This window comes from Protopterus annectens, chromosome 4.part1, assembly GCF_019279795.1.
Source record: "Protopterus annectens isolate FY-2018-M chromosome 4.part1, PAN1.0, whole genome shotgun sequence".
In the NCBI taxonomy this organism is placed as follows: Eukaryota; Metazoa; Chordata; order Ceratodontiformes; family Protopteridae; genus Protopterus; species Protopterus annectens.
In genome coordinates this window covers 601,805,375-601,822,040 of record NC_056734.1, presented here as the reverse complement: position 1 = coordinate 601,822,040, position 16,666 = coordinate 601,805,375, and the positions used below count along the sequence as shown (strand labels likewise).

The following is a 16,666-nucleotide window of genomic DNA, read 5'->3' as shown; positions in this document are numbered from 1 at the left end:
CTCACCACAGCCCCAGGGTGTTTACCAAAGTACTAGCAGTGGTAGCGGCCCACCTGAGGCTTCAGGGGTGCAGGTCTTTCCCTACCTGGACGACTGGCTCCTTACGCCCCAACAAGGCATCTACTTCTCTCGGCGAGACTCCTTTCTCCATCTTGCTCCATTTCTGGGCATCACAATAAATACAAAAAAGTCCAACCTGGCACCCACTCAGCTCTTAGATTTCATAGGGGCCAGACTAGACACAAGGAGTTTACGAGCCTTCCTTACTGCGGACAGGATTCTGAATCTGCAGCTCCAGGTGCGGGCCATTCTCCGTTCATGTTCTGTTCCAGCGGAGTTGGTCCTGAGGGCTCTGGGGTCCATGGCTTCGTCGATAGCTCTTCTTCCTCTTGCCAGGCTCAATATGCGCATTCTACAGTGGACGCTCTTAGTACAGTGGTCTTACCTTGCTCTCCCCATGTATCATCCCATAGCGATCAGCAAGGCTTGCAAGCGGTCCCTCTTGTGGTGGCTCCACTCCCCGGATCTCCACGAGGGTCGCCCATTTTGTGCTTCTCCCCCTCTCGCCACGGTGACCACGGACGCCTCCCGCCTCGGGTGGGGGGGGCACTTTGCGGGCCGGACAGTCCAAGGCACGTGGAACGATACAGAGACCTTACTGCATATCAATGTTCTAGAGATGAGAGCTGTGCTCTTAGCGTTGCTAGCACTTCAGGACTTTCTTCCCTTGGGGACAATTGCGATTCAGTCGGACAATATGTCTGTTGTCTGGTACATCAACAAGCAAGGGGGAACAAGGTCTTACCCTCTTTGTCGAGAGGCCATGAGAGTTTGGGAATGGGCAATCTCCACCAATCGCTTTCTCATAGCAACGCATTCGGGTCGGTCCAACATCCTAGCGGACAAGCTCAGTCGCACCATTCTGACCCCTTACGAGTGGTCTCTCAATTGTCAAGTAGCGGAACGCATATTCGCACGGTGGGGAACCCCTTCATGGGATCTCTTTGCCTCTGCCTCAAACACCAAGTGGGACAGTTTTTTCGCTCTGATACCTCCTCCCGGAGGTACCCCAAGAGACGCTCTGGTGCATGCTTGGCCACCCGGTCTTCTGTATGCCTATCCACCCTTGCCTCTGATGCTGCAAGTTCTTCAGAAAGCCTCTCGGGTGGGTTGCAGAATGATTCTCATTGCTCCGTTCTGGCCTCGACAGATCTGGTTCCCCTTCCAAACGTCTCACACTGTGAATCCACCTTGGATTCTAGATCCTATTCGGATCTGATATCCCATCCATCCTGCATTCCTCCTCCGAACCTGGACAGCCTGAAGCTGACCGCTTGGCTGCTCCAGTTCCACTCTTGATAAGGACTCCCGGTATCTCTTCACCGGTAAAGGCTATTTTGGTGGCGGCTCATAAACCATCCACTAGGAAGGTTTACCGAAGCAAATGGAAACGTTTCTCTGTGTGGGCGGAGCGGCAAGGCCTAGATCCCTTCACGGTTCCTCTCCCTGTAGTGCTTGATTTTCTAACCTCTCTCTTTAATGATGGTGCCAGCAGTTCCACAGTCAAAGTTCAACTGGCGGCAATTTCTCACTATCACATTGGTCAAGAGTCTAATCCTCTTATGTCAGCCAAATTGTGCAAAACCTTTCTTAAAGGTACTTTCCTTCTCAGGCCCCTATTAAGCAAGCAGTTCCTCCTTGGGACCTTTCTCTGGTCCTACAGGCCTTGACCGCTCCCCCTTTGGAGCCGGCGGCTACAGTGGACCTCAAATTCTTGTCTTACAAGACAGCCTTTTTGGTAGCCATTACATCAGCCAAGAGAGTTTCTGAACTTCAAGCTTTATCAGCTAAACCTCCTTACTTGGTTTTTATCCGGACCGTGCCTCCCTCCGGCCCAGCCCGTCCTTCCTTCCTAACATCGCTTCTGCAGCAAACATCAATCAATCTATCAACCTCCCTGTTTTCTTCCCTAAGTATGAAAACAAAGGTGAATATAGGCTACACTCACTAGATGTTCACAGGCAACTAAGATTTTATCTCAACAGGACAGCTGGTCATAGGCAATCCGACCAGCTGTTTATTTCCTTTGCAAAATTCAATTTGGGCAAGCCAATTTCCAAAGTTTCTCTGTCCCGCTGGATTTCACAGTGCATTTTATTGGCTTATCAAGCGTCAGGAAGGCCTGCACCGGAGGGTGTTCATGCCCATTCAACCCGGTCAGTATCTACCTCAGCAGCCTTCAAGGCTAGGATTCCTCTGGATGATATTTGTGCAGCAGCTACATGGGCTTCGTCTCATACATTTATTTCTCACTATAAGTTGGATCTTGCATCCAGGGTAGAGCATCCTTTGGCTCCGGTGCTCGGAATATCCTTCCATGATGGCCGCCCAAGATTCAGGTAGCTGGGGACTCTGTCCCACAGGTTGCAGACAAATGAATATCCTACTTCAGATTTAGAAGTTATGTACTCACCATAACGTTCCATCTGAGTAGGTGTATTCATTTGTCTGCAACCATCCCGCCCTCCTATCCCCCTGGCCTTTCAGTTTCCTGCATATTCCTGGTTACCCTTTTGAGGGTATTGTTGCTTTGGCAAACTCGATCTGAGGTCATGAGGGTAGAGCAGGGCATTATGGGTGAGGGGAGGAGCTGAGAGCTTGGATCCATAGCTGGAAACTATGCCGGTTCGGATCCGATATCGGATCCATAACCCACAGGTTGCAGACAAATGAATACACCTACTCAGATGGAACGTTATGGTGAGTACATAACTTCTAATTTTCTGCTAAGGCACAAATATGTTAGTATGATAATCCCCAGTAGTGCAAGCATGAGATCCAGAAAAAATTCACTTTTTAAAATCTGCCAGCAAGCTATCTTGACCAGGGATTTAAGACACAATGAGTGTTGCACTGAGTTGCTATGTAACCATTCAGAGAACCATAGCCAGTCGGCAAGGGGGGTTTGAATGCATTCCCACATTGTTTGTGAACCACATAACTGTTGTATTTTGTCTGTTCGTATTCAGAGTTCCTGGAGACGGTTTGCTTTTGAATGCTTTCACAGCAATCATTTCCTTTAGGTTGATGTGTTGTTTTGCTCGTTGCCTGTTCCAAATACCGTAGAAGCGCTCTAAACGAGCCCCTTATGCCCTCTTGGAACTGTCTGTTTAAGGACTTGTGTTGTTCCTGGCAACAGGATGTGTACCCCTGGGTTGCTGCAAACACACTCTTCCCACTACATGATATCCTTTCTTCAGACATTGGAGAAAAGGGATCATGGTATCTAATGGCTGTAGATGTTAAGCCAGTAATTTTTTTTTTTTTTTTTTTTAAGGAAAAGCTAACTTTTTCCACATAAAGCTTTACCAAGGGGATCATTATAATGCAATAAGCTCTATAAACTAGGACCATGAAAAATTCCCTTGCAGTAACAGCTTGCTTGGATCTTAGGTTTCAAGTAATTTGAAAGAAAGCTAACTTTTGTCCTTTGTGAGGAAAGCCTTCTATTGAATTGAATTTATGACTCCTAGGAAGGGTGTTCTGGTGTGTGGGTGGAGCTGTGGCTTCTGAATTATGAGGGCATGACTCACCTTGTGAAAGCAAATGGTCATAGGAGTTCTAGGGGAAACCTCGCCAGAATCAGCCATCCAGGTAAGGATAGATTGTAGACCCCTCATGTCCTGTAAAAGGACATGACAGGTGCCAGACATTTGGTGAAAACTTTGGGAGTAGTAAATAAGCCAATTGTAAGGCACAAAATTGGTAATGCAATCCCCCTTACTAAAATTTAAGTATTTCTTGTGTTTCTGTGCCATAGAAACATGCAGGGTAGACATCCTACAAATGCAGTCACCATCCATGCCCCTGGAAAGATGGGGGGAATAACACTTGAAGGTTAGTGTCTAAAATTCTGGAACCATTAGAATCTTGTTTACTAGATCTCAGAAAACTGCCCCACGGTTTAAAAGACTGACATGGGACTGATTAATACTGACATTACTTGCTTATATTGTGTTTAAAAACAAATCAAACACTGTTTACGTGTTTTAGCACTAACGTACAATGTTATAAAGGACATACTTTAAGTGGCTCATGTATAAATTACTCATTTTTGATGGCTCCACATTAAATGCTACTTTAGATTTTAAACTGAACACTTTTGTTACATTCTTTTTCTTTTTAGGCAGTGAAAATAATTTTTTTTTAAAGGTTGGAATTACTCTTAAGAGAAGTCTTACATCCTTAAACTGTTTCCCTAGACAGATGCCACACTTAACAGAACCCCATGGCCTTGGTGCTTTATTTTTAACAGTTATCACCATATTTCCAGTTTAGCAATTATTTTATGTTTTTTATCCTACATAGGTTTTCAGTTGTATGTCTATACAGATGTTCATTCATATATTAATTTGTTTTTGACACACAAACCTGATGGTGATGCTGCGGTAGCGTTGTCGCCTCACAGTACGACGCTGTCCGGTTCGATTCTCAGCTAGAGCGTCTTCTGCGTGGAGACATGCGTGAATGGGCATACCTTCATTGAAGGTTGTGCATCAGAGCTGGTAACTCGGCACGTAAAAATCAACTACCAATCATTAGCGGACCGGAGTTCCGCCGTGGTGACCCCTAACCGGGAAAAGCCGAAAGACACAAACACAAACACACACAAACCTGATGAAGCACTTATTTGATACGAAAAGTACAGTTTTGTACCTACCATAAATGTAGATGTCCGAACTGGATAGCATCTGCAGTCATAACAAGTGGGTTGTCCTGTCGTCAGGCAGCCCTGCAGTCAGCCGGATTCCAAAGTCCGGGTCCGGCTTCGGCTGATGTCGCACTCCACCCGACGTCATCTCTGTTGGTCTTCGGGTATAAAAGCATCAGCCGACGCCATTTTCCTCAGTGTTTCTTGCCCCAGATGCCAGTAGCCCTCTTGCAGGCTAAAATTTGGATAGATGCCAATGTTTCCAAATAGATAGAGGTAAACACAACAATAAGCATATATGTACATATATACAAACAAATACACCATAAAGACTCCCCAACAGCTAGCTATTAGGAGGGTAAACACCCTAGGAGTACCACAGAGGGAAGGAGGAGGGTAATCCTGACTGCAGATGCTATCCAGTTCGGACATCTACATTTATGGTAGGTACAAAACTGTACTATGTCCTTCATGGATGCATCTGCAGTCATAACAAGTGGGTAGAATACCATAGCCAACTAGGGAGGAGGATAAAAGTAGATTATGGTGTGTTTAGGATCCCTTGCAGTACAGCAGTGGCAAACCCTGCTCGGGATCTGGAATATAGAGGCAAATTATAATGCTTGGCAAATGTATGCACGGAGGTCCAAGTAGCCGCCTCAATAATGTCTTTGGTTGCCACTCCTCGTAAGAAGGCTGTGGTAGTGGCTGTTGCCCTTGTAGAATGAGGTCTTATGTTCTGTGGAATTGGTTTTCCATGGAAGGAGTAACAGTATCGTATGCAATTTCCTATCCATTTGGAGATTGTCTGTTTGGAAATAGCTTTTCCTTCCCTTCCTGTTGCATAGGCTACAGAAAGTTGGTCAGTCTTTCTGCTATTTTTTGTTCTGTCCAAGTAGTAGCGTAGCTGTCTATGTACATCCAAGGTATGCAGTATTCTTTCCCCTCTGTTTTGTGGGTTGGGAAAGAAGGTAGGTAGGTGGATTGCCTGGTTTAAAGATACTCTGGATACCACCTTGGGCATAAATGTAGGATTAGTTCTCATGGACACTCTATCTTGGTGGAAGATTAGGAAGGGTTGCACTGCCATTAAGGCCTGTAGTTCTGAAACCCTCCTTGCTGAAGTAATTGCCAGTAGGAAAGCAGTTTTCCATGACAGGTGTTGTAGGTCTGCTGTTGCTGCTGGTTCAAAGGGTGAGAGTGTCAACTTTTCTAGCACAAAGTTTAAATCCCAGGCTGGTAATGGTGGTTTCCTTGGAGGTTTTACATTCTTGATTCCTCTGAGGAACTGCCTGAGCAAAGGGTGCGAAAAACAGGTGGATCAAAGCTGTATTCTGCTGAAATAGCTGATGCATGTATCCTGATGGAGGAGTAGGACAGGCCTGAATGAAGAAGTTCGCCAGATACTCCAGAATGTTAGGCATATCTATGTTTGACACATCTTTTCCTCTTTCGGTACTCCAAATGACAAACCTTTTCCATTTTCCAGCATAGTTCCTTCTTGTTGAAGGTCTGCGTGCTTCAAGAATAATGTCTTTAACTCTTTGGGAAAGTTCTGGATTAGCTGCTGCTATGTGATGTTCCATGCAGTCAGTTGCAGCGTTTTTAGGTTTGGATGTATGATGCTGTAGTTGTTCTGAGTTAACATCAAAGGCATCAGGCGTATTGGCCACATATTGTTCGAGACATGCTCTTCAGTAGTGGGTACCAGTGTTGTCTTGGCCAGTTTGGGGCTATCAGGATTATCCTTGGACGTTCTTCCTTGATTTTTAGTAGTACCTTGTGTATCAAAGGAAGAGGTGGGAATGCATATGCTGTTAGGCCTTTCCAGTTGAAGGAGAGTGAGTCCACTTTCCATGCTAGTGGGTGGAATGTCCTTGTGCAGAATTTTTGAGCTGGTGATTGAGAGGTGATGCGAATAGGTCTATCTGTGGCATTCCCCATTTCTTTGAGATGGTCTTGAAGATGTCCGGGTGCAGCTTCCATTCGTGGGCATCCGAAGTGGTTCTGCTTAATATGTCTGCTAGAGTATTGTCTTTCCCCGGTACAAACATTGCCTGTAACTGAATGTTGTAGCTGAGTGCCAGGGTCCACAGCTCCAAGGTCATTCTGCATAGGGGTATGAATGAGTGCCTCCCTGTTTGTTGATGTACCACATGACTGTGGTGTTGTCTGTCCTTATCATCAACTGGCCCTCTTTGAGGAATGGTTTGAACTTTTGGATTGCCAGTTTTACTGCCAGCATTTCTTTTAGATTGATGTGCAGGTGAAGTTGATCCTGTGTCCACAATCCTTGCACGCATTTGTCCAGCATGTGGGCCCCCCATCCTAGGTCTGAAGCGTCTGTTGTGATGGTCTGGCTTGGTTGACATCTGCGAAAGGGTAGGCCTGGGTTTGACTGGCATGCCTGAGCCCACCATAGGAACTCCTGTTTTAAGCATGGAATTAGTGGGATTTCTGTTTCTAGACTGTCTGTGTTGGGACCATAAATTCTTTAGGTACCACTGTAGTTTCCTCATATGTAGTCTGGCAAATGGGACCAAGATTATGCATGATGCCATGAAGCCCAAGGCCTGCAGAAATTTTCTTGCTGTTAAATCGTTCAGTTTTGTTAGTGCCAAGAAGTAAAGAGGAAGTTCTTTTTGTTTTTCTGTAGTCAGGAATGCCATTTGTTGTACTGTGTCCAATTCAGCCCAAGAATGTCCTTGTTTGGGATGGTATCAGCCTTGACTTTTGTAAATTGACTGTGTATCCCAGTCCTTGTAGCAAGTAAATGACCCTTTGTAAATCTGTTGTCAGCTTGCTTTTGTTGTCCCTTGTAGTAGGCAGTCGTCCAGGTATGGGTAAATCTGAATTCCCTGTAGTCTGCAATGGGCGATTACTGATGCCAGGCATTTTGTGAATACTCTGGGCAGTAGATAAGCCAAAGGGCAATGCTGAGAATTGATAGTGCTCTGATCCTGCAAGAAATCTGAGGTATCTTCTGCAGATTGGTCGAATGGGGACGTGCAGGTATGCCTCCTTGAGATCTAGAGTTACCAGCCAAGACTCCTTGCCCAGCATGGGAAGAAGTTGCTGTAGGGTCAGCATTTTGAATTTTGGGACAATGATGTATGTATTTAAGGTGGACAGGTCGAGAATTGGTCTCCAACTTTTTCCTTTCTTGGAACTAGGAATAGTCTGGAATAGAACCCTTTCCTTGTTCTGCTGTTGGCACTCTTTCCACAGCTCTCATGTTTGCTAACTCCATTATCTGGCGTAGAGCCTCTGTTTTTGATTTGGAGGTAGATTTGGCATTCCTCTTTGACTGGTAAAGTGTGGAAGTGAAACCGTAACCTTGATCTATGGTTTGTAAAATCCACTTGTCTTTTGTTATGTAGTGCCAGTTCTTTGAAAATAAGGTTAACTTTCCGCCTAGAGGAGCTGCTATTTGTTCCCTGGTAGGCGGAGTTAGGATTAAGTCACTGTGGTTGTGCTGATGTAGTGGCAGTGGCTGCGTCTGTGCCTCTGTTGTTACCTTGCCACTGTCGTCCTCTGTAGGCACCTCCTCTGGATTGGTTTCTGCCTCTGGAACGTCTATTCCTGCCCCTTTGAAATTTTGTGGAGTCAGGAAAGGACCAATTTTGGCAGGCCAGTTCCTGCTAAACCTTGGGGTTGAACCTGCAAGAAATCTTTAACAGTTTGAACAGATTTTGCCTTTTCTTCCATTTTCTTCATAACCTGCTGGGCAGGTGTACCAAACAAACTTGTCTTGTCCATAGGAGCATCTAGCAACTTAGCTTTAACATGATCCGTAAAGCTTGTTCCTTTAGCCATGCATGCCTTCTTATCACCGTGCCTGTCATGGCTGATCTAAATGAAGCCTCCAGTGCATCATAGCCACATTTTAAGGAATGGTTGCTAACCTGTTGTATGTTATTTACCATCTCTAATACATATTTCTTATCAAGAGATTCATCAGTGGTTAGTTTTTAGTTAACTGATCAAGCATAAACTCTTGGTATTGTATCATGTGAAACTGACAGTTTAAAGCTCTAGCTGAGAGAGTAGCTGAAGTGTAGACCTTTTACCCCATCTGTCTAATGACCTTGCTTCCCTTTCAGAAGGAATAGGGTTTTAGCTGTGGTCGCTGCTACTGCCTTGGGACCCTGGGATATAGTTTCTGGGTCTGCAAGTGGGGCCTTGTAAAGGTGGTGATGAGTATCTGGCACCCTGTAAAATCTGTCTGGTTTGGCAGGGGCTGGGGGTAAAGAATCTGGAGCGGAGCAAACATCATTGAAAGCATCATCCACCACAGAGAGAACAGGAGGTATAGCTAAGGGTCTGTGCTGTGGGAGGTGCAGAAAGGTCCTAAGTCTTTTCTGGAGTCTGAAAAATCCTGTTGCTGCCATTGGAACTGTTCTCGCATGGCATGCAAGGTTTCCCCAAAGGAGAATTCTTCTGGTGGGAAGCAGCTGGAATGGATTCTTCAGCATCAGAATCTTCAAAATTGGAGAAGGGAGCCTCTGGCTGGTCAGTAATGTCTGATTCATCAGCAGAATCATCAGAAGACACTGGCTCAGGGGCTCTGCCCTAGGTCTCTTCTCTGGGGCTGAGAGGCCCTGTCTGGGTGAGACTGAGATCCTCTAATTAAAGAAATTAAATCTTCTGCCAAAGAAAGCATTTGAGAACTAGAAGAGGGCCTGGATGTGGGGGTTTAACAGGCACTGATTTAGTAGTCTTGGCTGCTTTAGCCCTGGCGAAGGCCTTAATGGACATGGCTGCTGGAGGCCTAGCAGCACCACGTGCTGGGGTAGAGACATCCAAGGGATGGTGTCTGATAAGTCAACCACCGTAGTGGGTAAAATTTCTGAGGTCGATTCAAGAGTTGTAGCAGGGGCCTCAGTTGTAAGAATAGGTTCAGCTGTACTTTGATCAGTTTTCTCGGTTTCGCCGAAACCGAGACACTCGCGATTTGCTTTACCGTGGTTTCGCCGAAACCGCGGACCGCGAGTGTCGGTCTTTATCTTTGCGCTTTTGGAAGATTGGGTAGTCGGAGGATCCGACGCATAATGTACGCAAAATCAGTACCGAAAAACTGTTCTGCAAACTCCGACTGACGCCTAAGCGTTCGTCGGTTGAAGGAGGCACAGGCCGAACAGGCTGCTACGTCGTGGGCTGGGCCTAAACAAGGCAGACAGTAAGAGTGGAAATCTTTATGAGGTATTTGTTTCCCACAGGTTAAACAATTGTTAACTTTTTCTGACATCGGCTGAGGCAAGAAAGAGTCCCCAATGGGGTACTTAGCTTTAGAAGTCTTCGAAGTAGTATTCGGTAGAAGTAATCTCTGGATCCGACCGACCGGCACTTGCGAACAGCTTCTGCTTCGGGCGCCACGCGGCAAGAAAGACTGAGGAAAATGGCGTCGGCTGATGCTTTATACCAAGACCAACAGAGATGACGTCGGGTGGAGTGCGACATCAGCCGAAGCCGGACCCGGACTTTGGAATCCGGCCGACTGCAGGGCTGCCTGACGACAGGACAACCCACTTGTTATGACTGCAGATGCATCCATGAAGGACATTTGTATATTTATTAATATTTATTCTGGTAGATGTCTATTTCTAGATCTTTTTCTTAGTCTGCCAGTCATGTTTTAGTTAGTTTGTTTCTTAATTATTAAAGTTTTGATTAGTTGGTTAGCCTATACAACGTGTTAATAAACTGGTCTTAGACTGTAATTTGTCTCTAGCCTTCTAGTTTCAGTTTTAGTTAGCACAGTCTCTGATTACACTGTGGTGTTAAGGAGGAAGGCGACTTTGCTAAAGGAATGATTGTAATGCTTTTAATGCCCTTAACAGAACCACCCTCTGTAACTACCCCCTTGCACCAAACAACCTGATTATATACAAGGAATGTTTCTGATGCTTCCCATTATACTCGGCTAGAATCGCTTGTTTGTGTGTTTCAATAAAGGATATTCCATTTATAACTCAACTGTGGACTACCTACAATTTTCTATTTCATTATTTTGTAACATGTATTTTACAGTTATATTTTACAGTTCGATTTTTATTAAGTGAACTAAGTGCATAACATAATTTAGGAAGTGAACATCGCACCCTCCACACTGCAAAGTTTCTTCTTGGACTGTAGCTGTTCTCCATTCGCTTGGTACAAATCCTGTACAAAGGCTAAGACTGAATAGTACTGTTAGGGATGTGGCTACTTCATGGTTCGTATTGTTTAAAATGCATCTAGGGATATTGCCAGGACACATCAATGCAGTATTTTTAGCTTTTTGATGGTCTTGTGTGAAGTCGACTTCAGATGATCAAAGTCTCAGAACTTTGATCATCATATGGCTGAAGAACAGATGATCTAAGTTTTGAAACTGCAATCATCAAAGTAAAAAAAAAGGGTTTTCTTTTACATTTCTGCGGGGGGGGGGGTAACCATGCTTTTCCACACCACCTGCTACTTAAATATACTAACTTCGAGATCACACTACAGAGAGGAAAACGGTAAAGTTCCCATTCAGTGCTCTATGGTGATTTCCATTCAGAACATTCGAAGGTTTAAAACTTTGATCATCTGGTCCTTGGCCATTTAATGTTTGAAGTTTTGAAACTTCGAACTTCTGTTATATCTGGAGGTGAGCCAGTTTCAGGTATATCTTGAGGGATGGAGGAGTGGGGAGGGGGACAGTTAGAGCTAAATTTATTGGATGGAAGTTAGCTATATCTTCAGCCTTAATGTAGGTAACATTGTTCACAATCAACTCAATGCATTGTTGCATTGTGCTTTTGAGATTACGAACATAACTAAAACAATGCCTTGTGATTGTCCTTGGCTTGGGTAGCTATTTTAGCCTCAAACTTGGCTATGGAGGATTTTATTAAGCTCGAGTTGTTTATTTCAGTGACAAGGGCTCTAACATTCTGGGAGTTGCTCTTCTTACTTTTGGTCAAAATTCTTTTCCTTTTATTATAAAGCTTGTTAATATTATAGTTCCACAGTGTGGGCTCGTTTCTGTGGTTTACCTTACATTTTTTCTTATGGGGTACAGCTGCATTGAAGCAGCTATATACATACTGGTATAGTGTGGTGGTGTACATTTCTGCATATTCAATTAACTGGGTTTGGTGGGGATTTGAAGTTTGGCCAATGTATCATTCAAGAGCAGGTAGTTTTGTCTTATAGAAATTTCCAAAGGTATTTTGGGTGGGATGGTGCTCTGGTTTCAGTTTTATTTCAAAGGAGACTGCTTTATGGTCAAACTTAACAAGTGATGAAAATACACAAGGGATGGTGCAAGATGCTTATTATTAAGGACAGGATCCAAGATGTTATGCCCCCCTAGTGGGTACTCTAATTGTTCCAGGGAATTTCCACTGACAAATTCCAGGAATTTCTTTGCTTGTGTACTAGTGATGGTGTAGGTTTCCCACTCCACAGTTGGACAGTTTAGATCACCTAGGAAAATAGTACTGGGTTTTAATACTGAGTGATTCTACTCTTTGTAGACAGGTTTTGTGGCTTTCTTTTGTAACAGACAGAGTTCTATGGCTAGCTAATATATGGTATGGGACCTTTATGTTGGTTATTTGGACATGAAAAAGCTCTACTGCAAAATGATGCTTTACCAGCCTTGATGCGATTCTCTTCTGAATATAGACTAATGCACCACCATCTTTTTTTCCTCTCCTCCGCAGTAACTGGTGTACATCTCTGGAAGACATTATAGCCATGCACAGCCAGTCTCTCTGCTATTTTCAACAACGTCTCAGTCACTACACAGACATCAATGTTTTCCACCACGGAAAGGGCTTGTAGACATTGGGGTTTCTTGTTCAAGTAACAAATATTGGACCCCTTTTGAATGGCACCATGATTTTGGTGTCAGAGTTTACAGTGTGTGGGTTGTTTGCCTCCAAGGATATTACATATGTACATCTCTCACACACTGTGTTATGCTGTTTGAGGAAAATGTGATTGTCAGACAGCATGAGACAATTCTGAAACTGTCTCAAGCTACCCATCGCAATCAGGTTGGCTAGAAAAGTGGTGGGGAAGTGCTGGTCCATAATACCAACAGAAATGGTTCTGGGACAGGGGTTCAGTTTTACAATAATTTCGGAGTGGACTTACTACTGAGTAAATCTCAATACAAAACAACTATCCTGGAAACCTTTTTCTGACACCAGCAAAAACCAGTAAACTAATTATAGTAAAAAAATCCCTAATTTGATAGTAAAATCAGTGTAAGCAGTATCAGTACACACAACATTTTATCAAAGGTCTTTTAGCCTGTTGAGTAGTTTAAGGGGACAGACATGGCAAAATGATACTTATGTGCTTATTGCAAACAGCCAATGAATGGGGAGAAGGAAGGAATGATGCTGTCAAATTACTATAGCAAGAAGGCAACAAGACATACACTGGGTTTAAGAACACAAGACATACACTGGGTTTAAGAACACAAGACATAACACTGGGTTTAAGAACACAAGACATACACTGGGTTTAAGAACACAAGACATACACTGGGTTTAAGAACACAACTACAACAGGATGGGTGGGAAGGAAACAATCAGACACTTAGCTCTGAGATGACTGGCCTGCAACTGCCCCAGTGCAAAGGCAAGTCCTGAACTAGCTTTACATGCACTCAGCACAAAAGAATGCACCCAAGGCTTAACAGTTAGACCACTTAAAACAACAAAAAATGCAGGACAACTATGTACTGGAATCAGTAACATAGGCTTAAAGACCTTAGCTAAAGCAGGTACAGACTGTTAAATGAATTTAAAATCAGATCATGAAATTAAAGCACGTATCCCTTCTTCTCTGTCTTGTAGAACTATTACAATGCCTTCCATTCTTCCCTGATTGCAAAGCAATCTCTTAGATTTCCACGGCCAGACTGCAAAGAGGACAAGAGTGCAGTTCCCCTTTTGTTTGTGTACCTCATCGCACTGTCGGTTCTTACATGTAAAACACACTGACTGCAGATTGAAGCCTTGAATGCTGGGATCACTGCCATGATTTCCTTCATAGTATGTCTGTTGCCGCACCAGGTGACCCTTAACCTGATGATGGCAAAGTGGGCTCCCTGTGCTAATTACAAGGCATCTGTAGACAGGCTGCGAGTCTCAATAACCTGTCTGACAGAAGCACAGTGTCATCTGTACCGCTTGATTCCATCATATCATCTCCTGGTTTACTGAAAGGAGTAATAACATGATCTCTTCCAGCCACACACCTTTGGAATACCTCTGCAACAGCTGAGCTACCATCAGCAGCTTACTAATAACACCCAACAAAATGATAGCTTGACAGAACAAGGAAAAACTGTCAGCATGGTAATTACCTGCCAGCTTTGGATGGTCATGCACCAAACCTGCAAAATTGACTGATGCCTTCATAGAGGGATGACTAGTATTGCTGTATTATGGCAGGAAAGAACTAAAGATGGAATGGACATCAAGAATGTGGAAATTTCATTAGAAAGGATGAGTCAAACTCATTCTGGTAGTGGTGGGGGGGGGGGGGTCAAAGTTCTGGAGGTTGGGCCTGACATCACGCTTTGCTTGTGGTTGAATTCCCAAAAGCTAGGACTATAAAACTGATGCATATAAAGAACATCAGGAGCACACAAGACAAAGATAACAGAGAAGATGGTTCAGCTGTAAATTTATGTAGTTCTTTGTGAAAGTTAATCCAAATGGGCTTTTGGCCTACTTCACAGGTACACTACGATTATATTCATACTGGCTAGAGGAACTCAAAACATAAAATTAGAGACATTTGTATTTTCTTTTTGGATAAATAAAACTAGGTGGAGACAGATAGGTTCCTTCCCCAAATCTGGAGTAAACTCCAATGGCATATTAAGCAGTGTAATATGTTACCTTCCTTCAAATAGGAACTAGATGGTTGGATAGGAATTTGCAAATTCACCATTGGCTTGACAGGCTTGGCCTTCCTTTAAAGAAGGGGCTTGGTCCGAGGGTAAGTATTGCCAAGGTCTAAATGTTCATATGACTCAGTTGCCTTGCAGTTCCCTATGAAAGGCTGTGGGTTCATTTACATCCATCTCATCTACCAATAGCTCTGGCAGATGGGACTTCGGTTTAACATTTTGTGTTGGACTTTTTTTAGACGAGTTACCTATGTACTGAACAGTCACTCAAGTGGATCTACCATGAAATATCAAATGGTAAAATTATGAGCATCAGAAACACCAAAATATAATGACTATAACACAAAGAGAAGAAAAATTCACTGGATATAATTTCCTATTTAAACAGTGACTGGTATTACACCCTTAGCAACTTTGCTTGAGGAATTTCAACTTCACCGTCTGTACAGATATCCACTAAAATATAACTCTGAAAAAGCTTCATGCAGCAGATGAGGCTATAATATATTTATTATTTCATTTTATTTTTCATCTGATATCGGAAACTTCAGGTCCTCCCTGTGTTCACATGGGTTTCCTCTGGGTGCTCCAGTTTCCTCCCAAATTCCAAACACGTGAAGCAGGTGGACTGGACATTCTAAATTGACCATAGGTGTGTGTCCGAGTGTGTGGTATGGATGAACTACCGGAGCACGGCTAGCCACCTGGGGCTGTAAATCTTGGCTGTAAATGATTGTCACTGTTAAAGTTATATCACGACCCCATGTGCAAAAATGGGAAAAGGAGTTGTCGATTAATGGATTTAGGTGGTTGAGCTGGTTACAAAACCATTTTCAGTCATATTCTAACCAGAGGGAATGCCAGCAATTATTAAATGATGAAACAATGTATACATAGATAATTAAAAAAAAAACAATGAGTTCAATTACTTTTAATTAGCAACTAATAATGTTTTAATGAATAATAGAATGTAATAAATTTATGATAGGAAAAATATTTTGTTTATTAAAAAAGGTCCGTAGGTTCATAGTAATTATGATAGGAAAATATTTTGTTCATTAAAAAAAGGTTCATAGGTGAATACTAGGCTGATTGTCTTGAAGGACAATATAAGTCTAGCTAATAACTACAGGTCAAAATCAAACCATGCATCTTGTGTTTATAAGGCGAAGACCTTAACCATTATGCCAAACCACACTCTCCAGTTAAATGAAGGAGGGAGAATGGAGTGAATAGAACTAAGTAAAGTTATGGGAGAGGCATTTACACTAACTTATTAGTCAGATCCTCATGAGGCATGATTTAAAAAAAACGTTTTGCTATAAATAAGTCTGTAGAAGGTGTGGTCAAAGGAATAATTTCACTTAAGTGTGTAAAAAGTAAGAACATTTCATTTATAATCTACAGAATTATGAATATTGTTTATTTGTGGGTATAATTTGTGTTGAGAATGAGCATAGGTGAAAACGAGCAAATAAATAAAACAGAAGTGTTGCATCAGAAACAGTGTTAAGTGTGAAGTTCAGAGTGGATACAGAAGCATAGTGTAACAATGTCTATTCATACATTTGACACACTGTCTCAAAAACAGGGTAACTTGTAGTAGCTGCATAAACTGCATACTTACTCTGGATATTGCATACTAACTTAGAATACTGTAGTGTGATTAATAACGGAGCTGTCTTTCTATTCTTTCTGCCATACAAGACATTTTCCTTAGTGGCTTTAATCCAGCTGGACCTTTTATTTTTTTAAGGACTTTGAGCTTTTACTGTGTTGGTCCCTACTAGCTATAGTACAGGAGGCATCATCAATATATTGGCCTTATAGTGGCTTCATAATCACCGTTTTCTTCAGCCAAAGTTTTATCTGAAGCTACTTGAGAACCTGAATTTTTTATTTTGTTTTGCAAATTGCTTTAAAACCACTAGATAATCCCTTTACGTAAAATCAAGTAAATGTACAACAGCAAGAAAAGGCTTAAGCGAGACTAAATGTGTTTTTTTAATAATACAATACAGTCAAGGGTATTTAAAGAGGTTTACACATAG

General features: G+C 42.9%; 1 protein-coding gene across 1 annotated transcript in view; it reads right to left on the bottom strand.

Annotated features, from left to right (window-relative positions):
- Window positions 1–16,666, bottom strand: part of LOC122800985 (chloride channel protein 2-like) — a 784,127-nt gene that overhangs the window by 58,804 nt on the left and 708,657 nt on the right. The gene's annotated exons all lie outside the window — the stretch shown is intronic.